This window comes from Balaenoptera physalus (assembly GCF_965194825.1).
Source record: "Balaenoptera physalus genome assembly, chromosome: 16".
NCBI classification, from domain to species: domain Eukaryota; kingdom Metazoa; phylum Chordata; class Mammalia; order Artiodactyla; family Balaenopteridae; genus Balaenoptera; species Balaenoptera physalus.
This window is the reverse complement of record NC_138898.1, coordinates 13,201,803-13,216,856: the sequence shown is the minus strand read 5'-3', so window position 1 is coordinate 13,216,856 and position 15,054 is coordinate 13,201,803. Positions and strand designations below refer to the sequence as shown.

Below are 15,054 nucleotides of genomic sequence, written 5' to 3'. Positions count from 1 at the left end.
CAGAATCCAAACCCGCTCCCTGATGGGAGGCCAAGGATTTCAGCTCTGGTGCTTGGTCGCCCAGAGTGGGGATGCCCGTTAGCATGTGGTCAGTGGGCACCCCGGAGACACCCCAGACTCACCCATTCCAGCCTCTCGAGGTCAGGGTTCCTGTGGACACAGGCTCCACTGCTGTGCACTGTGGCAGGTTCTCCTGAGCACCGTGTCCTCCTGGCGCCCCGTCTTCTGACACCTCATCAGTCCCTCTGGGTGCCAGGCCTTGCCAACTGCTTCACCCTGGAGGCCGGTCCCGGAGCCCATTTCACGGCTCATTCAAAAGGAAAATGAGGAGGACTTTTCCATTTCATCTGTTAAATGATTTAATTCACAGGGACTTGGTCACCACGGATCCCAGCACGGCCCGGTTCCTAGGTAATTTTCAATTTACCACTCTGCTGGAACCGCACAAACCCCACCGAGCTCTGCGCTGGGCCCCAACAGAAGTCGCACGGCCGGGCCCTAGGGGACATCTGGTCAGGGGACTGAGGCTGGAAGGGGAGGGCAGCAGAGTGTGTCTGATCGTTTCATGCAACTGATGTGTGAAGTGATATCCACAGTGATGGGATCCAATCTCCCCCGAGAAGGCATGGCCCCATGGAAACACATCTGATAAACGTCTAATTAAATATTAAGAGGGAGCATTATTCCTGGAGCAGTTTAAGCCACGGAGGACTTCAAGCTCCTGACCTTGTTCATGCCCATGTTTACAGGCAAGGACTTCAAGCTCCTGACCTTGTTCATGCCCATGTTTACGGGCAAGGACTTCAAGCTCCTGACCTTGCTCATGCCCATGTTTACAGGCAAGGACTTCAAGCTCCTGACCTTGCTCATGCCCATGTTTACAGGCAAGGACTTCAAGCTCCTGACCTTGTTCATGCCCATGTTTACAGGCAAGGACTTCAAGCTCCTGACCTTGTTCATGCCCATGTTTATAGGCAAGGACTTCAAGCTCCTGACCTTGCTCATGCCCATGTTTACAGGCAAGGACTTCAAGCTCCTGACCTTGTTCATGCCCATGTTTACGGGCAAGGACTTCAAGCTCCTGACCTTGTTCATGCCCATGTTTACAGGCAGTCATCGCCGCCTCCCCTTCCCACAACTCCTGCTCCTTGTGGGGGTCGGTGAGGACAGCCTGGCCAGCCCTCAGGTCAGAACAGGTGACACAGGGCGTGAGCGGGAGAGCCGGGGGCTGGTCTGCTGGAGGGAGAGTCGAGGCAGGGGAACAGAAGCCACGACCTGAATCAACATGCCCAGGCCTGAGTGGTGCCCCCGCCTGGCCTGTCCCACGGTCCCCAAGGTCCCCATGGTGGTCTCCCGATGGGGTTCCCTCCTGAAGCTCTTGATGCTTTTGAGGGTGTCGAGGTCCTGTGGTTCCTTGGAGGTGCTCCGTCATTCGAGATGTACCAGGAAGGCTCCTCAGGGGACTGAAGACTCGGGAACCTGTCCTGGTAAAAGGTGGTGGTCGAGTCACTTGGGATCTGAGGTTGCAGGTTGGATTCTGAGGCCTTGACAAGAGGAACCGACCAGAAGGAAACGGGGGAGCAGAGCAGCGGGCCTCAGAGGAGCAGGAGCCAGGGCGTCCTTGGGGTCTGGGCAGCAGGAGGAGATGGGTAGACAGGTAGGAATCGGGGTGAATTGGATCCTCCAAGGAGGATGGACGGGCCCTTATCCCTAGGAGGAAACAGGGTCAGAGCGCCAGCGCCCCCTCCAGGAGCTGGTCCCCAGCCAGATTCTACCCCCTACAACCCTGTCAGGGACCCGTTGAGTAAAGCAGGTCAAAGCTGGTGGGACCTCAGGGGTCGTTTCCTCACAGCTCTCATCCCATAGGCGGCAGCAGCAGCCCCGAGGCCCGGGCGTGATGTGACCGGGCAGGTAGCAGGAGTGGAGGGGCACTAGAGCCCTGGTCACTCCTGGATGGCCCAGCCCCCTGAGTGCTACACCGTGGTCCTCCCAACACAGAGGAGGGCGTTCAGACACTGAACCAACAGTAAAAAAAATCATGTTGTGTCCTAAAGGGGAAACAAGAAAAAGCAAGTAATTGCTATATTCCATCATTACTGGGTGCTTCAATGAACACAGATTCAAAAGAAGGAAATGTAACATTTTCATTGAAGTATAGAGAAGCCTGAGGGGGTGTGGGGAAGCTAATTGGGCCACCCTTCCGTCTTCATAGCTATTTTCACATCAGGCCACATCTAACCCCCCTGGGATGATGGTAAATGCTACTTGCAGGCCCTCAAAGAATTGGTAATTTCCATATTACTTTATAAATCCTCAAAGTGTATGTACACTTGGTTTCCTCTAGCCATTCGTTTCACAAATGTTTATTGAGCACCTACTGTGTGTTGGACCCCGAACAGGGGCTGGGGGTTGTCCAGCAGTGAGCAAGGCAGGCAAGGTCCCCCTCCAAACGGGGCTGATGTCCTCATGGGGGGTTCAGCGGGAATAAGCAAGTGCATAAAGGACTGAACCAGAGAAAGTCAGGGAGTAACGAGCGCTGAGGAATGGAAACCACGCGCGTGATTGGGGGAGGGGGCGTCACGCTGGATCCCGGGGTGGGGAGTGGGCTCTCTGGGGAGCTGGATGTGAGCTGAGCCCCGGGCGATGGGGAGGAGCTGCCTGGGGAGGTGTGTGGGGGGAGGGCTCAGGCAGAGCGGAAACTTGTGCAAGATGCCACACAGCCTCTAAATCGGCAGCACGTGGCTCTGGGGGAGAAGCAGCTGCGCAGATGTCCCTGCTCTTCTGCCCGTGGCTCTGCCCCTGTGCACGGAGGGCGTCACCGTGACGGCCAGTTTGCTGCCAACTCGGGCCCCGGGCACGAGGCCGTCCCACTGGATAACTGTATTTCTTCATCTCTCCCTTCAGCAAATGAAGGGACGTGGATTCTAGAACTTCACCCCTTTAATCAACAAGTTCTTCCAAGTCTCAGGGGTTTGTCCTTCAGGTATGATTTTATTCATTCCTTCATGCACTCACTCACTCATTCATTCATTCCACAGATGTTTATGAAGTGTCCGCTGCGTGTCTGACCCTTTCTGAGCACTGGGAACAAAGCCGGGAACAAAACGGGAAGATCGCTCACTACAGGATCCGTACATCCTAACACACAGGGACGGACGCTGACGTCAGCTGGTAACAGGGATGGTGTCAGTGCTGGTCGGTGCTTTGGCGAGAAGTAAAGCAGGGAGGTGCACACTGAGTGTGGAGGATGCGGTAGGGGTGTTATTTTAAAAGTGGGGTGAGGGAGGCCCTCCGAGAAGGCGACAGAGAGGGAGCAGCCTTAAGACTACCTGGGGGAGGAGCTTTCATGCAAAGGCCCTGGGGTGGGCATGGAGCTGGATCTCCAGGCTCAGCAAGGAGGTCAATATAACCAGATAGGAGAGAGGAAGGGGTCGAGGGGCAGGGGAATCAGAGCAGTGAGGAGGGGCCGAGTCAGAAAGGCCCCAAGGTCAGTGTAAGGACTTGGCTTCTATGCTGAGTCAGGTGGAAGCAGCAGAGGGTTTAGATCAGAGGAGTGACAGGATCTGGCTTTTTAATTTCTGCCCCCGTTGTCTCAGTAGAACTCACTTCCTGAACAAGACTTGGCTTTAGCTGTCCCAGAGCCCCAGGGCTGGGCTCCGGCGCGGCGGCTGACACATCCACTCCAGGCTCCCACGCGGCTGAGTGGCCCCGGGGCCCGCTCTGCCCGGGTCTCTCGTTTGTGGCATTTCTCACGTTCACCCCCTCCCGAGTCTGGCCCGTGTATGAGCCTCATTACACCTGGCACAGAGAACGAGGCTCAGCAAATGGCTCACGAAGCATCTTTTTAAAGGTTAATGGTCACTGGCGAGGGAAGAAGGGCCACTGAGCATCTCCGCCTCTTTGATGATGTGGATTTTTCAGTTAAGTGAAAATGTGAGTCGCGTCTCCTTGCAGGTACCTGGTCTGATTACCAAGCAGCCAAGGAGGCCTCGGGGTGTCTAGGAGGCTGGAACCGTCAGCCCGGGGTGAGCTACGAGCGCTTTACGTGAGCTGCTCCCAGGTGAGGGGTGGGGGGTCAGGCCACCCCCAGCCCCCCTACCGGCTCCACCCAGGTGAGCCCTGTGTGTGTGGAGAGGCGGTTCTGGAGGATTCCACGCTCAGGCCGGTAAGCTCCGGGAGGGCAGGGATAAGGTCTCTTCTCGGATTCATGGCGCATGGCTCCTTCGGCCACTGGGAGGGGACAGGAGAGGCCAGAGGCTGGAGAGGGCGGTGGCCGTGAAGTTAGGAACCCCAAGGGCTCAGGGAGGAGGTGGAAGTGGCGCTGGGATGAGGTTGGGGCAGGTGTGGGGGCGGCAGGCTAGGGGCGGCCCGATCTCGTTACTGTCTCCCCTGTATCTTTGGGTTAGAAATACCTCATTGGGTGCAGAAGGCATTGATTAGGAAGGACTTGCCCCTCCCTACAATTGAGGCTCCTGTGACCATCTTGCTTTACAAAAAGTATTTCACAAATGGACGTGTGAATGAATAAATGAATGAATGAGAATCAGCTGGTCTGATTCTCAGTAGATGTAGAAGCAAATTATGGCCACCTGACCCAGGAGAATATTCAAGGGAACTGGCTCTTTCCTGAGGACAAGGGCGGGCTATTTCCTGTCTGGGCCTCAGTTTCTCTGTGGCTAAAATGAAAGGGTATCTAAATAATCTTAAAGGACATCTCAGGGGATAAGCACGAGAGACTAGGCTGTGTGTCTTGTAACGTCCTAAAGGGAAAGTGGGGAAAATCCTATTACTCAGTGGTGGGAGGGGCGCCCACTGGGACTCTCACCTGGAGCAGGTGGGCCTTGGAATCCTTCCTCATTGGTTTCTTCCCTCACCTTGGCCTACCGGCCCCTGCCTGCCTCTCCAACCCCACCTTTCTACCAAGTAGGTTACAGCCTCAGTGAGCATGACAGGGACCTCAAATTACAGTGGCTTAAATAAGACAGTTTATTTCTTTTTTGCATGAAATTCAAGCCCGTAGGGTGATTCTTCTCTGGAGTTTTCAGGGTCCCAGGCTCCTTCTACCTTGCTGTTCTGTCACCCCTGGGGTGTGGCTTCTCCCACAAGGTGGATCACATCCCCGTGGCTGGCCAGCAGGGAGGGGCAGAGGGGACAGATGGGCACAAGCCTTCCCTTTAAGGGTGGAGCCCAGCAGCTGAGCACACAGTTCTCTTTCCCATTGGCCACAGCCCAGTCACATGACCACCCCTGACTGCAAAGGGGGCTGAGAAGTGCAGTCTTCATTCTGCCTGGCTGTGTGCCCAGAAAAAAGGCTATTACTGGGAGGGGACAGTGGATGTTGGGAGACAATATCCCAGTTGGCTCACGTTGGTTCAGCCTGGAGTGACCAACTGTCCTGCTCTGCTGAGGCATTTCTTTGGACACAGAACTTGCAGTGCTAGATCTGGGATAGTTATAGGAGGAGTTGTCCACGCTGGCTTCTTTTCTTTTCCCCAAACGGGCCCAGCACGTTCCTGCCTCAGGGCCTTTGCATGTGCTGTTACCTCTGTCTGGAACACACTTTCCACAACTCCTTCCATTCAGAAAGGATTACTGGGTGCCCACCTCATGTATGAGCCGCTGTTCTAAACACTACGTGCCAGGCAAAGAGTGAAAATTCCAACCATGCTTTTAACATAACAAGGATAATTCTTTCTACTCCTCCCTGGTCACTTTTGTTTCCAAATCTCCGTGGCTTAGTAATTTTTATTATCCGCAGCTCTGAAAGCAACACCTCTTTCCCTAAGGCTCTGGCTGGGCTCTCACACAGTCTGATAAATCTTATATTAATAATAACCCGAAAGAAGAACATGTATTAAATTCTAAGATTATGATCTAGGAAACAAGGATTTTGAAGAGATGTGTAAGCCTAATAAAAGGAAATGTGGGGTGGAGAAAGTTTTCATTAAATAGAACCACACCTCTTGGGTGAGTTCATTGGTACAATCTTTCCGGAGGGCAGTTTGGCACTATATGTAGCAACTGCAACTGCAAATGCACAACTTCAGGCCCCAAAGTCCATTTACAGGAATTTATCCCAATGAAATAATAAGAAAAATATGCAAAGGTGGATCTCTAAGGATTTTTGTAAGAGGAAAAGTATAAAAGCTTAAATGTCCGTTGGCTGGGAAGCACAGATTGTTATCCTCTGCCCTGACACCAATAGGCAGTTCAGATGAGGAAACGGAGGCAGAGAGAGTTTAAGCAACTTACCCAAGGTCACACAGCAGGAAGTGGCAGAGCTGGATTTGAACCAGAGAGGCGACTCCAGAGCCCATGCTCTTCCCCAGTCGGCTCTGCCACCTCCTAGGCCTCCAAAGGGAATGACAGTGTCTTCCCGGGAATAATATAGAGATTTCTCTGGGAGGTAAGAGGATGGCGCAGGACTCAGAAGTCTGAAGTGTGGGACCCAGAACACCCAGATCAGGTGGGAGGCCTGTGGTGGCCGAGAGTGCTGGCTGTCCCCAGGTGGCCAGGGTGGAACCAGCTCCGCCGCCCCCTTCCCGGGGTGAGGGCTGTGTTATTTGCTCCCCCCTAATCCTCCAAGCCTGCGGCCCAGCCCCAGGCCTCCAAACCCAAGACCACGCAGTTGAGACTGGAAGGAAAACCTGCCCTTGTAAGTGGAATCAGGTGAAATCTGGCTGCAAATTAGTCTATCAGAAACCAAAAGGCTGTGTCACAAGGGTGGCCAGTGTGGCTGTCACTGTCAGCTGCATGGAAATGACGGAGATGAGAGGGACAGCGTCTGTCCAGAGGGGAGCTAGAGGAGGGAATGTCGTGGACGATGGAAGGAGGACAGGCCTGCCCCCAGCAGACATGTCGTCCGCAGAGAACTGGCCCGGGACAGGGAGATGCCCCCGCGGTGGGTAGCATGTGGTCTGAGGCCGGAACGTCGGACACACAGGAGCGATTGGTGGTCTCCTGGGAGCTGGGGGGGCATCTTGGCCAGATGGTGGGGTCCTCAGAGGCTCAGCCCCTTTTTTGGGGGGGGGTGATGGCCCTCTGCCCTGTCCCTCTTAAGGTGGCCATAAGGGAGGGAAGCCAAAGAGCTCAGCGTTGGACAGACTGGGAAGTGAGTCCCACTTCCCTCCAGGCCGGTGACTCTGCGCCTCAGTTTCTCCAGCTGTCGAGTGGGGCTAATATCAACCTATATGGACTGCCTGCTGGTGCAAGGCCCTAGTTAAGCACCTTTAATTCCTAGGGGCGGGGACTTTATTATCCTCATTTACAGCTGAGAAAACAGAGGCACAGAGAGGTTAAGTCACTTGCCTGGAGTCACACAGATGCTGTCTGTGGTTAGGACTCCAGACTAGCCGGGGATCAAGTGGAGCCCTCGGCACCGTGCTGGTGGCCTGGCAGGTGCTTGGGAACGTCGGGTGCTGTTTGTGACCCTCATCACTGCTGCTGCCACCAAGAGGACCAGGAGTGAGACCACCGTATCTGCCTCTGAGGGCCGTGGTGAGCAGGAAGCGAGATGACACACGTAGGACCCAGTGCACTGGCTGCGGCCAAGTCAGCTGACGGCGACCCCGTGGCAGCAGCAGGAGCAGCTCTTGCTGAGGGTGTCACAGCGGCTTCTGCCTGTTCTCTGGGCCGAGGGCCTGCCTGCCAGCTCCTCTGAGCCTGGTCCCGAGTGCGGGTCCGGGGTGGGGGGGGGGGGTCTGGGGTTCTTGGGAAGGGGCGGGCGGGCCCAGCTCAGGCCTCCCTCGGGGGCCTGTCCCCCACAGCCATGCCGGGGGAGCCGCTCCTGGTGGGCTCGGGAGGATGCCGGGCTGAGCGGCCACAGGCCAAGTTCCTGCCATCTGGTCTGTGTCCCCAACCCCAGCCCCCCGGCCTTGCAGGCTGCTGGGCAAACACTGGAGGGGGTGACTTCTCAGGCTCTAGTGGGCACGGCCCTCCTCCTGCCCCACCCCCTCACCCCGGCCTCACTGTGGGACAAATGGCATCTGGTCCAACACACCCACCACCGGATGTTTCCTGGTACAGAGTTTATCAAATTGCAGGTTGTGATGCATGAGTGGGTCTTGAAATCAATTTAGAGGGTGGAGCCCTGCGCTTAAACTCTGCAATAGACCAGAATAGAATAGATGAGGAAATAACAGAGCGCGTGGCGTGCAGTGAAGGGGTGTTTGGGGAAACTTCTGCTTTGTTTTCACATAAATAGGTGTGTGTGTGTGTGTGGAACACCGTGTGACGTGTTTCCTACTGCGGTTACGTTAAAAAATGATTGACAGACTGTCTCATGGCCTTCGTGTCACACAGCGTGACACTTGTGTGACTAAGTGTGACAGTCACGCCGGGGCCCAGGAGGTCTGAGCTCTGTTGATTTCGGGGAGGAGACTGTAAAGCCTGGAAAATGAAGGTGGGAGACAATGGGTCACGGGAGATGGCACCAGGGCCGGTGCAGCAATGAGTCCCCGGGCCGCCCCCCCTTTCCCTCCCTGGCTAAGCCGCTCTGCCCCGTTTTCACTTCTCTGCAGCCCGGGTCCCCGCTTTCTGCTCTTCCCAGCGCCCATCAGGTCAGATGTTACCACGGTGACTTCCGGGTCTTGTTTCTCTTCTGTGAGCGTCCGTGGAGCGCCGGCTCCCCCAGGACGGGAGCCCGTTCCCCGATGCACCCCAGCTCGAGCCCAGCGCGGGGCACGGTAGGGACTCACGTGTTGGGAGGATGTCTGGGGTGGGGGGAGGTCTGCCGCGCAGGGGTGAGCCCCAGAGAGCAGCACGGCAGGGGGGGGCTCCTCTTTCCGAAAGTCCCCGAGTCCCCTGGCCCCGCCCACCACGTGCCCCCTGCCTGGCTTCCTGCTGCCGCCCCTGCGTCGCCCCTGAGGGTCCCAGCTGCCAGGCTGGGCTGTGTGGGAGGCCCAGAGACCGGAGGGGCTGGAAGTGAACACCCCGGGGGGCCCAGGCCTGATGGACTTGGGGCCATGCCCAGCTCTCCTGGCTGCGGTGCCTGTTTGTGCTGCGGGCTCCCCGGCGGGACTGGCCTCTTGATTCCCAGGGAAGTAACTTGCTGGAGGTGGGCACACGCCCCTTCCCAACAACCTCAGGCCCATCTTCTGACTGCGCTCTGGGGCTGGACTCCACGGGCTGCAGACAACCCCTTGGCTGGTTCCCAGAGGAACAGGCAGAATGCTCGTGGCCTCCTTCCCTGTCTGGTCTCCCTGCCCCTCACCCCCGACCGGTGTTGTTTGTGATCACCCCCCAGAGGAAATCCTTGGACTTGAAGCCTTGCCTCAGGGTCGGCTTCTGGAGAAACCAAAACAGAGACAGAGGATGGAGGGCTTTCTTCTGGTCTGTGTTTACATTCTGTGCATGCGATGCGTGTATGTATGTATGTAGGTATTTTCCCTGAGTTGGGGTGGATTTGCAAGACCAGAAAATGGGTACAAAGCGGTGTCGAGGGTTTTATATGGCAGGCAGCAAGGATGTGGCTCTCCTCCCATCATCCGTAATGGGGCGGGGGAGGGGATTGCAGGACAAAGAAGGCAGCCGCGAGAGAACATGAGAGAGGGCGGGGGGAGGCAAGGAGGGTGAATGGAGGGGGAAGAGGAAGGAGAAAAGGGGGGATGGGTGCACGTGAGAGAGAGAAGGGAGCGAGGGGGGTCTTGATGGGGCCAGAGGAGCGGCTTCCTCAGTGCTGAGTCAGCAGCCGCCCTGACTCAGAAACTCGAATTGTCCATCCAGTGACCCCTCAGGCCTCACAGTCTCTGTTAGAACATGAAAGGTGTCCAGCAGATCCTCAGGGCCATTCAGTTTTCATTCCATATATGTGGGGCTGTGCGTGCAAACTTACACACATGCACACACACTCACACATACGTGCCCTGTCTCACCCCTACACACTCGCCACTCAGACACAGCCAGTCAGTGTCATTAAAATGCCAGGCCATGCCTCTGCCTCCTCGCAGAGCCCACGTGACCCTGCTGCTCAGAGAAGGCCACGAGTCCGGAGGGTGAGCCCTGGCATCGGTCCACTGCTCTCCATGGCAACCTGGCTGATACCTGTTTGTAAGTTTAAAAGCTCCAGGACTACAGGAGCTCTCACATTACTTCACGCAGATCAGCTGTTCACTATTCAGTGCTCTCACTGTTAGGCGAGGCAGCGGGGCACAAAATTGGCATCTGCTCTGTGTGTGTGTGTGGGAGTGAGTCTGGCGCACAGTTGAGAGGAGGGGCTGGGGGCAAAATAGCATTAAAAATACAGCCAGTAGTAATTGGATTATAGTTGTTGGTTGCTTTCAAAGTACTTAACACAGTGTATTAATCCCAAAGATAAATTACATCCAGTGAATTCTGAAGTGTCTCACTGATAGAACATGGGCTGTAAGAAGAAAGAACACCCTTGCAAACCTGATCAAATCTCCCATGCGGTCCTGACGTCGCTGGTGGACGGAGGGATTAACATCCAGGTAGGAGATGTGGGAGAAAATAGGAACATGCCCGTCAGACGGGTCGGCAGTGATGGTGGGGTCAGGACAACGGAAGACCCAGGACCCACGTGGCGGGACTCCAGGCTCTGTGTCCCCCGCCCTGTGGGTGTGGGACGAGGTGGGAGGTGGGGCTGGGGGAAAGCGGTGGAGATGGAGAAAGCTGGAGAGAAACGGCCACAGCTGGTTCTTCCGTCTGCAGCAGGTCTCAAAGCCAGTGTCCCCACGGGCCTGGCAGGTAACAAAAGGAGTGAAGAGGGCTGGACCAGCCGCCAGCCAGCACTTCCTGAGGGATTCCCACCTGCCAGACACGTTCCAAGCAGGTTCTGGATGCCCCCCAGCCCTGTGGTGTGGTTTTGTTACCGTTTCCCTGTAGAAGGGGAAAGACCCGGGGAGGGACCCAGCAAGTGGCCTGTGGACAATGCAGCACAGCAGTTTGGGTGGCAGATCCTGGGTCTCCATGTGGGGACAATAGGGGGAGGGGTGGAATCGGTGGCAAACTGCGGAGCACGAGCCTGTCTAAAGGGGCTGGTGCCCTGGCCTCGGTGCCACACAAGCTACCAGGAGAGGATTTGGGCGCCGAGTGGCACCGTGTCCTGACACCTTAAGAGAATCAAAGTATCAGATGCTCAAGTGAAATCTCAAATTTTTCACGTGTTGACATCGGATTCACATTTTTCCAAAAACACCAGGAGGGACAAACTCGACACATCTGCTGGCTGGTTTGGGTCCACAGTGTGACCTCTGAGTCACTGAGAGAAAATCGTTCTGGAAAGTCGTGAGCATCAAGGTGTGTGTGGCGCTGGGCTGGCTGGTGTGAGGAGGGCTTTTCCCCCAAGACTCTGTCATGTTCGGGGGCACCGCCCACCGAGCTGACGCTGCTGGGAGGGGCGCCTGCTTCGCTCCCCCCCCCCACGGTGGCCGAGGAGGGCTCTCTGCAGGGCAGGGGGGGCGGGGCCCGGGCTACAGGGACCGGACGGGACAGGCCCTGTCCTGACGCGGCTAACAGTCCCGGAGTGGACAGTGGCCTCCACTTCCCCGGGGTTGCCTGGGCGGCTGGAGGGTCGGGCAGTGCTGGGCCTGGATTTCCACGTGGCTTCCACGCTGGAGACGGGCTCATCCTGTGGGCCATGCCCCTCCCCCAGCCTCTGCGGGAGTACCCTGACACCCAGGCCTGTGGGCATTTGCATCTGTAGCCCCGCCCCCATGCAAATCCCCTCTCTCCCCCCCAGGCCAGGGCAGGGTCAGGTTTAGGACACTGTCCTCCTGCCCCTACGTGGGCAGAGCGACCCCCCACCCCAGCCTGGATGGAGGCCCCATAACAACCGTCCCCCTCACAGTGGCCATCTCTCCTGAAAGGGTCACTTTAAGAATGCCAGGTGGCAGGTGCCAGATTTTGGCATCTGAGGAGCTCCCATAAGCTCCCAGGACCAAAGCAATCCTCTTTTGTCAGCACTGATGGGGAACAACTGGCCCCTGTCCTTTAATTAGGAGGGGACATGCTCAGTTATGGCCTCCTGCAGGGCTGCATAAACGTCCATTAAATCAGCCTGTGCGCTCTGTCGCTCCCCGCAGACCGTGAGGGCCCACTGAGGCCAAGGGGGAGCCCCCAGCCCCAATCTGGCTCCGGAGTCCAAACAGCGGCCAAGAGAAAACGCCAGTCAGCCCAGATTCCTGGCAGCTGATCAATTGGGCAAATTATTTCGTGCAAATTAACTCTTAAGACTGAAATCCGGGCAGGACTCTGCAAGTTCACGGGCACCTATTATCTGCTGGTTTCAGGCGCCTGGGTGCACCTGAGGGCCGGGTGCTCGTCTGCGGGAGGGAGATGTTCTGGAAGCTGTGGCCGCTGGGGTCGGCCAGGCGCCTCCTCTTCTGCTTCTCATCCCCTGATGGAAGACGGTTCTGGCCGGGGGATGCGGCTCCAAGGCCTCCTCCTGCGTCTCCAGGAGCCCCGGGGTCAGGCGTGACGGGAGTGACTCAAGCACCATTTCCCATGGTCAGAAGGGGCCACAGGTGGTGTCCTGGCCCCTCCCCATCCCGAGGGGTGCCCGTCTGAGGCCGAGCATGGGCACAAAGTGGGGTCAGGTGCGCAGGACACAACTGAGGGAGGTGAGACAACAGGGGGCGGAGCACTCTGCCCTGACCCTGCTTACACTCGCTGTGTCTCACTGTCTGAAGACCCGGTGACATCCCACCCCCGTACATGTGTAATCTGCAGTTTCAGGAAGCCCCTAGGGGTGGGTGGGGGGGCGGCAGAGTGCAGGTTAAACAGGGAGAATAAGGGAGGGGCAAGCACAGGCGTAATTAATTTTTCTTGAAGAGTTGCTGGGATGCTGTTAACTTCCTTGTCTATATAAAAATGTAGGCACAGGTTCTAGGAAAACAGATGTTCTGGTGCCAACTGTGCTTGTCTTTCATGTACACCCTTTGCATGTCGGATTGGACATCCCGGTCTATTAACATTGCTTTTTTGGAATCCCACGCAACATGCTGGACTTTTCCACCCTAACAGTAACGGTGGACAACACATACTTGGGGTCAGGCACTGCGCTAAGTGTGTTAACCCATCTCATCCTGACAGCAGCCCCGTGAGGTGGGTGCTATTATTATCTCCATTCTATAGATAAGGAAACAGGCACAGAGAGCTTTCACCCAGCTAGTAAGTGGCAGAGGTGCGATTTGAACCCAGGTAGCCTGGCACCAGAGTCTATGGTCTTAATCACTCATTACAGGGGCTCCTAATGACCCCCAGGCTGCAAGTGCAGGGACTTTTGTGCGGGGGCAGGTGGAGCCTGTTTCTCTAAGGGTCCTGCAGGGCCCGCTGGGAAGGGCGGGTTGGCCGTGACTGTCTCTGCCGGGAGCCCCGTCCCTGACCCCTCCCACGATCTGCTCCTTCTCCTCCTTCAGGACTCAGGTCCAGTGTCCCCTCCTCATTCCCTGAGTCCCTATTCAGGTCCACCCCCGCCCGCCACTCCATCCCTTCAGCCTGGTTAAAGTTCTTCCCAGTACACGTCTCACTCTCTGGAATTGTCTGCAGGGTTGCCTTGATTTCTTGCTCATTGTGTGTCTCCCGTCACGAGGGCAAGGTCTGGGCTGCATCCCCAGGGCCTGGAACTGTGCCCGGCACAGAGCATGGGCTCCCCAGCGCCTGTGGGATGGATGACATGCACGCGGAGAAATCCCCAAGGTCACCCCCAACCTGCTCACTCGACAGAGGACATGTGCCCTGCCCCCCCGGCTGCACTGCCACGTGGACACACGTCCTGGGCACACATGACACAGGTCGTCATGGACCCTCCAGCAAGAACGAAGCCGTCTGTGCCCAAGACTCAGCTCAGCCCCCAGATCCCACTTCATGTGTATGCTCCAAACCTAAAACCACGGCCCTGCGCCCCTCAGAGGGACACTGAGCGGGGAGGTGGCGCGTGGACAGGACCCCTCCACACACACCTGTACTGGGGGGGATGGAACATAAACGGGGGAGGGGCATGGCTCACTCTCTACCCCATTTCGCGTGGCTTTTCTCCTCTGGAAAAAGTCCTGACATCTCTTTTTTTTGGCTCTTTTAGTCTGAGGAGAGATGATGAGCCAGGGGCTGTGGTGGAATAAAAACCTGGGAGATTTGCTCCCTCGTCACCTCCTGAGCTCAAACCAGGCGGCGTCCTTAGGGGCTGACAGTCGGTGGCGTTGAACAAAAGTGTCACGGTCACAGGAGGAAGCTTTTCTCCCAGGAGGGGACTGTGGGGCGTTTGTGCCCATGAAGTCTTGGCTGGGAAGTTGCTTTCCTAAAACCTACCTTCCTAAAACTCTACCAGCCTGTGGCTTTAATTGCAGAGGCGCCTGGAGACAGACGGGTGTGCAGGTCCCAGGCCTGGGGCTCTGGCCTCTTAGCGGGGTGACCTCTGGAGAGTGTCTTGGATGAAGTCTCCTTTTTCTTCATCTTTGCAAGTGGAAAAAAGGTCCTGTCCTGACTGCTTCCAGGTGTGTTGGGGAATTATTCAAACTGATGGACACCAGGACTCTTTGCAGCGTGTGTAGCTGCTCTACACGTGCAAATTATTCCAGAACCCTAACGTTTCTAGTGCATGACGTGTCTTCATGCCTGTTTGTAGTCCATACTGCAAAGGCAGTTTCCTCTGTCGCCAAGGCTGCTACATTACTATTTACCAAACTCTGCACTTTTTTCCGATTTCACTCGTTTTCCCTAATGTCCTTTTTCTGTTCTACAATCCCATTCAGGACACCAAATTATATACATGATGCGGTTCAAACTTTTTTGAACGTGACCGAACATTAGAAATACATTTTATATCACAAGACAATGTACACCTTTATGTAATCCAAAACAATATTAAGAACACGCTACTTATTTTTGCCAACTGGAATATACTCTGGTATTTTCTATTCTATTCTGTTCCATTCCATTCCACTGTATTCCAATTCATCCCATCCCATCTCATTCTATTCCAACATAAAAATACTCTTCAAGATGTGATCAATTGAACAACTCACAAAGGGATCCGTTAGTACCTGCAGTTTAAAAACTCATCTTGCCTAAGGAGGCTCTCATTGATTTTGCACAAGT

At 55.9% G+C, this 15,054-nt stretch overlaps 1 long non-coding RNA gene across 9 annotated transcripts; it reads left to right on the top strand.

Annotated features, from left to right (window-relative positions):
- Positions 1-229: 229 nt before the first annotated feature.
- On the top strand, positions 230-14,843 carry LOC309645783. Of its 9 annotated transcripts, none has more exons than XR_014255053.1 (8): positions 230-3,227; positions 3,955-4,025; positions 8,520-8,684; positions 9,245-9,362; positions 9,948-10,047; positions 10,312-10,448; positions 11,159-11,256; positions 14,304-14,843. It is a non-coding gene; the product is annotated as an uncharacterized lncRNA (long non-coding RNA). The 9 variants fall into 9 exon arrangements; XR_014255054.1 differs by having other exon boundaries at positions 9,245-10,047; positions 14,304-14,450; positions 14,709-14,843; XR_014255056.1 differs by adding an exon at positions 10,669-10,789 and having other exon boundaries at positions 9,245-10,047.
- Positions 14,844-15,054: the final 211 nt, after the last annotated feature.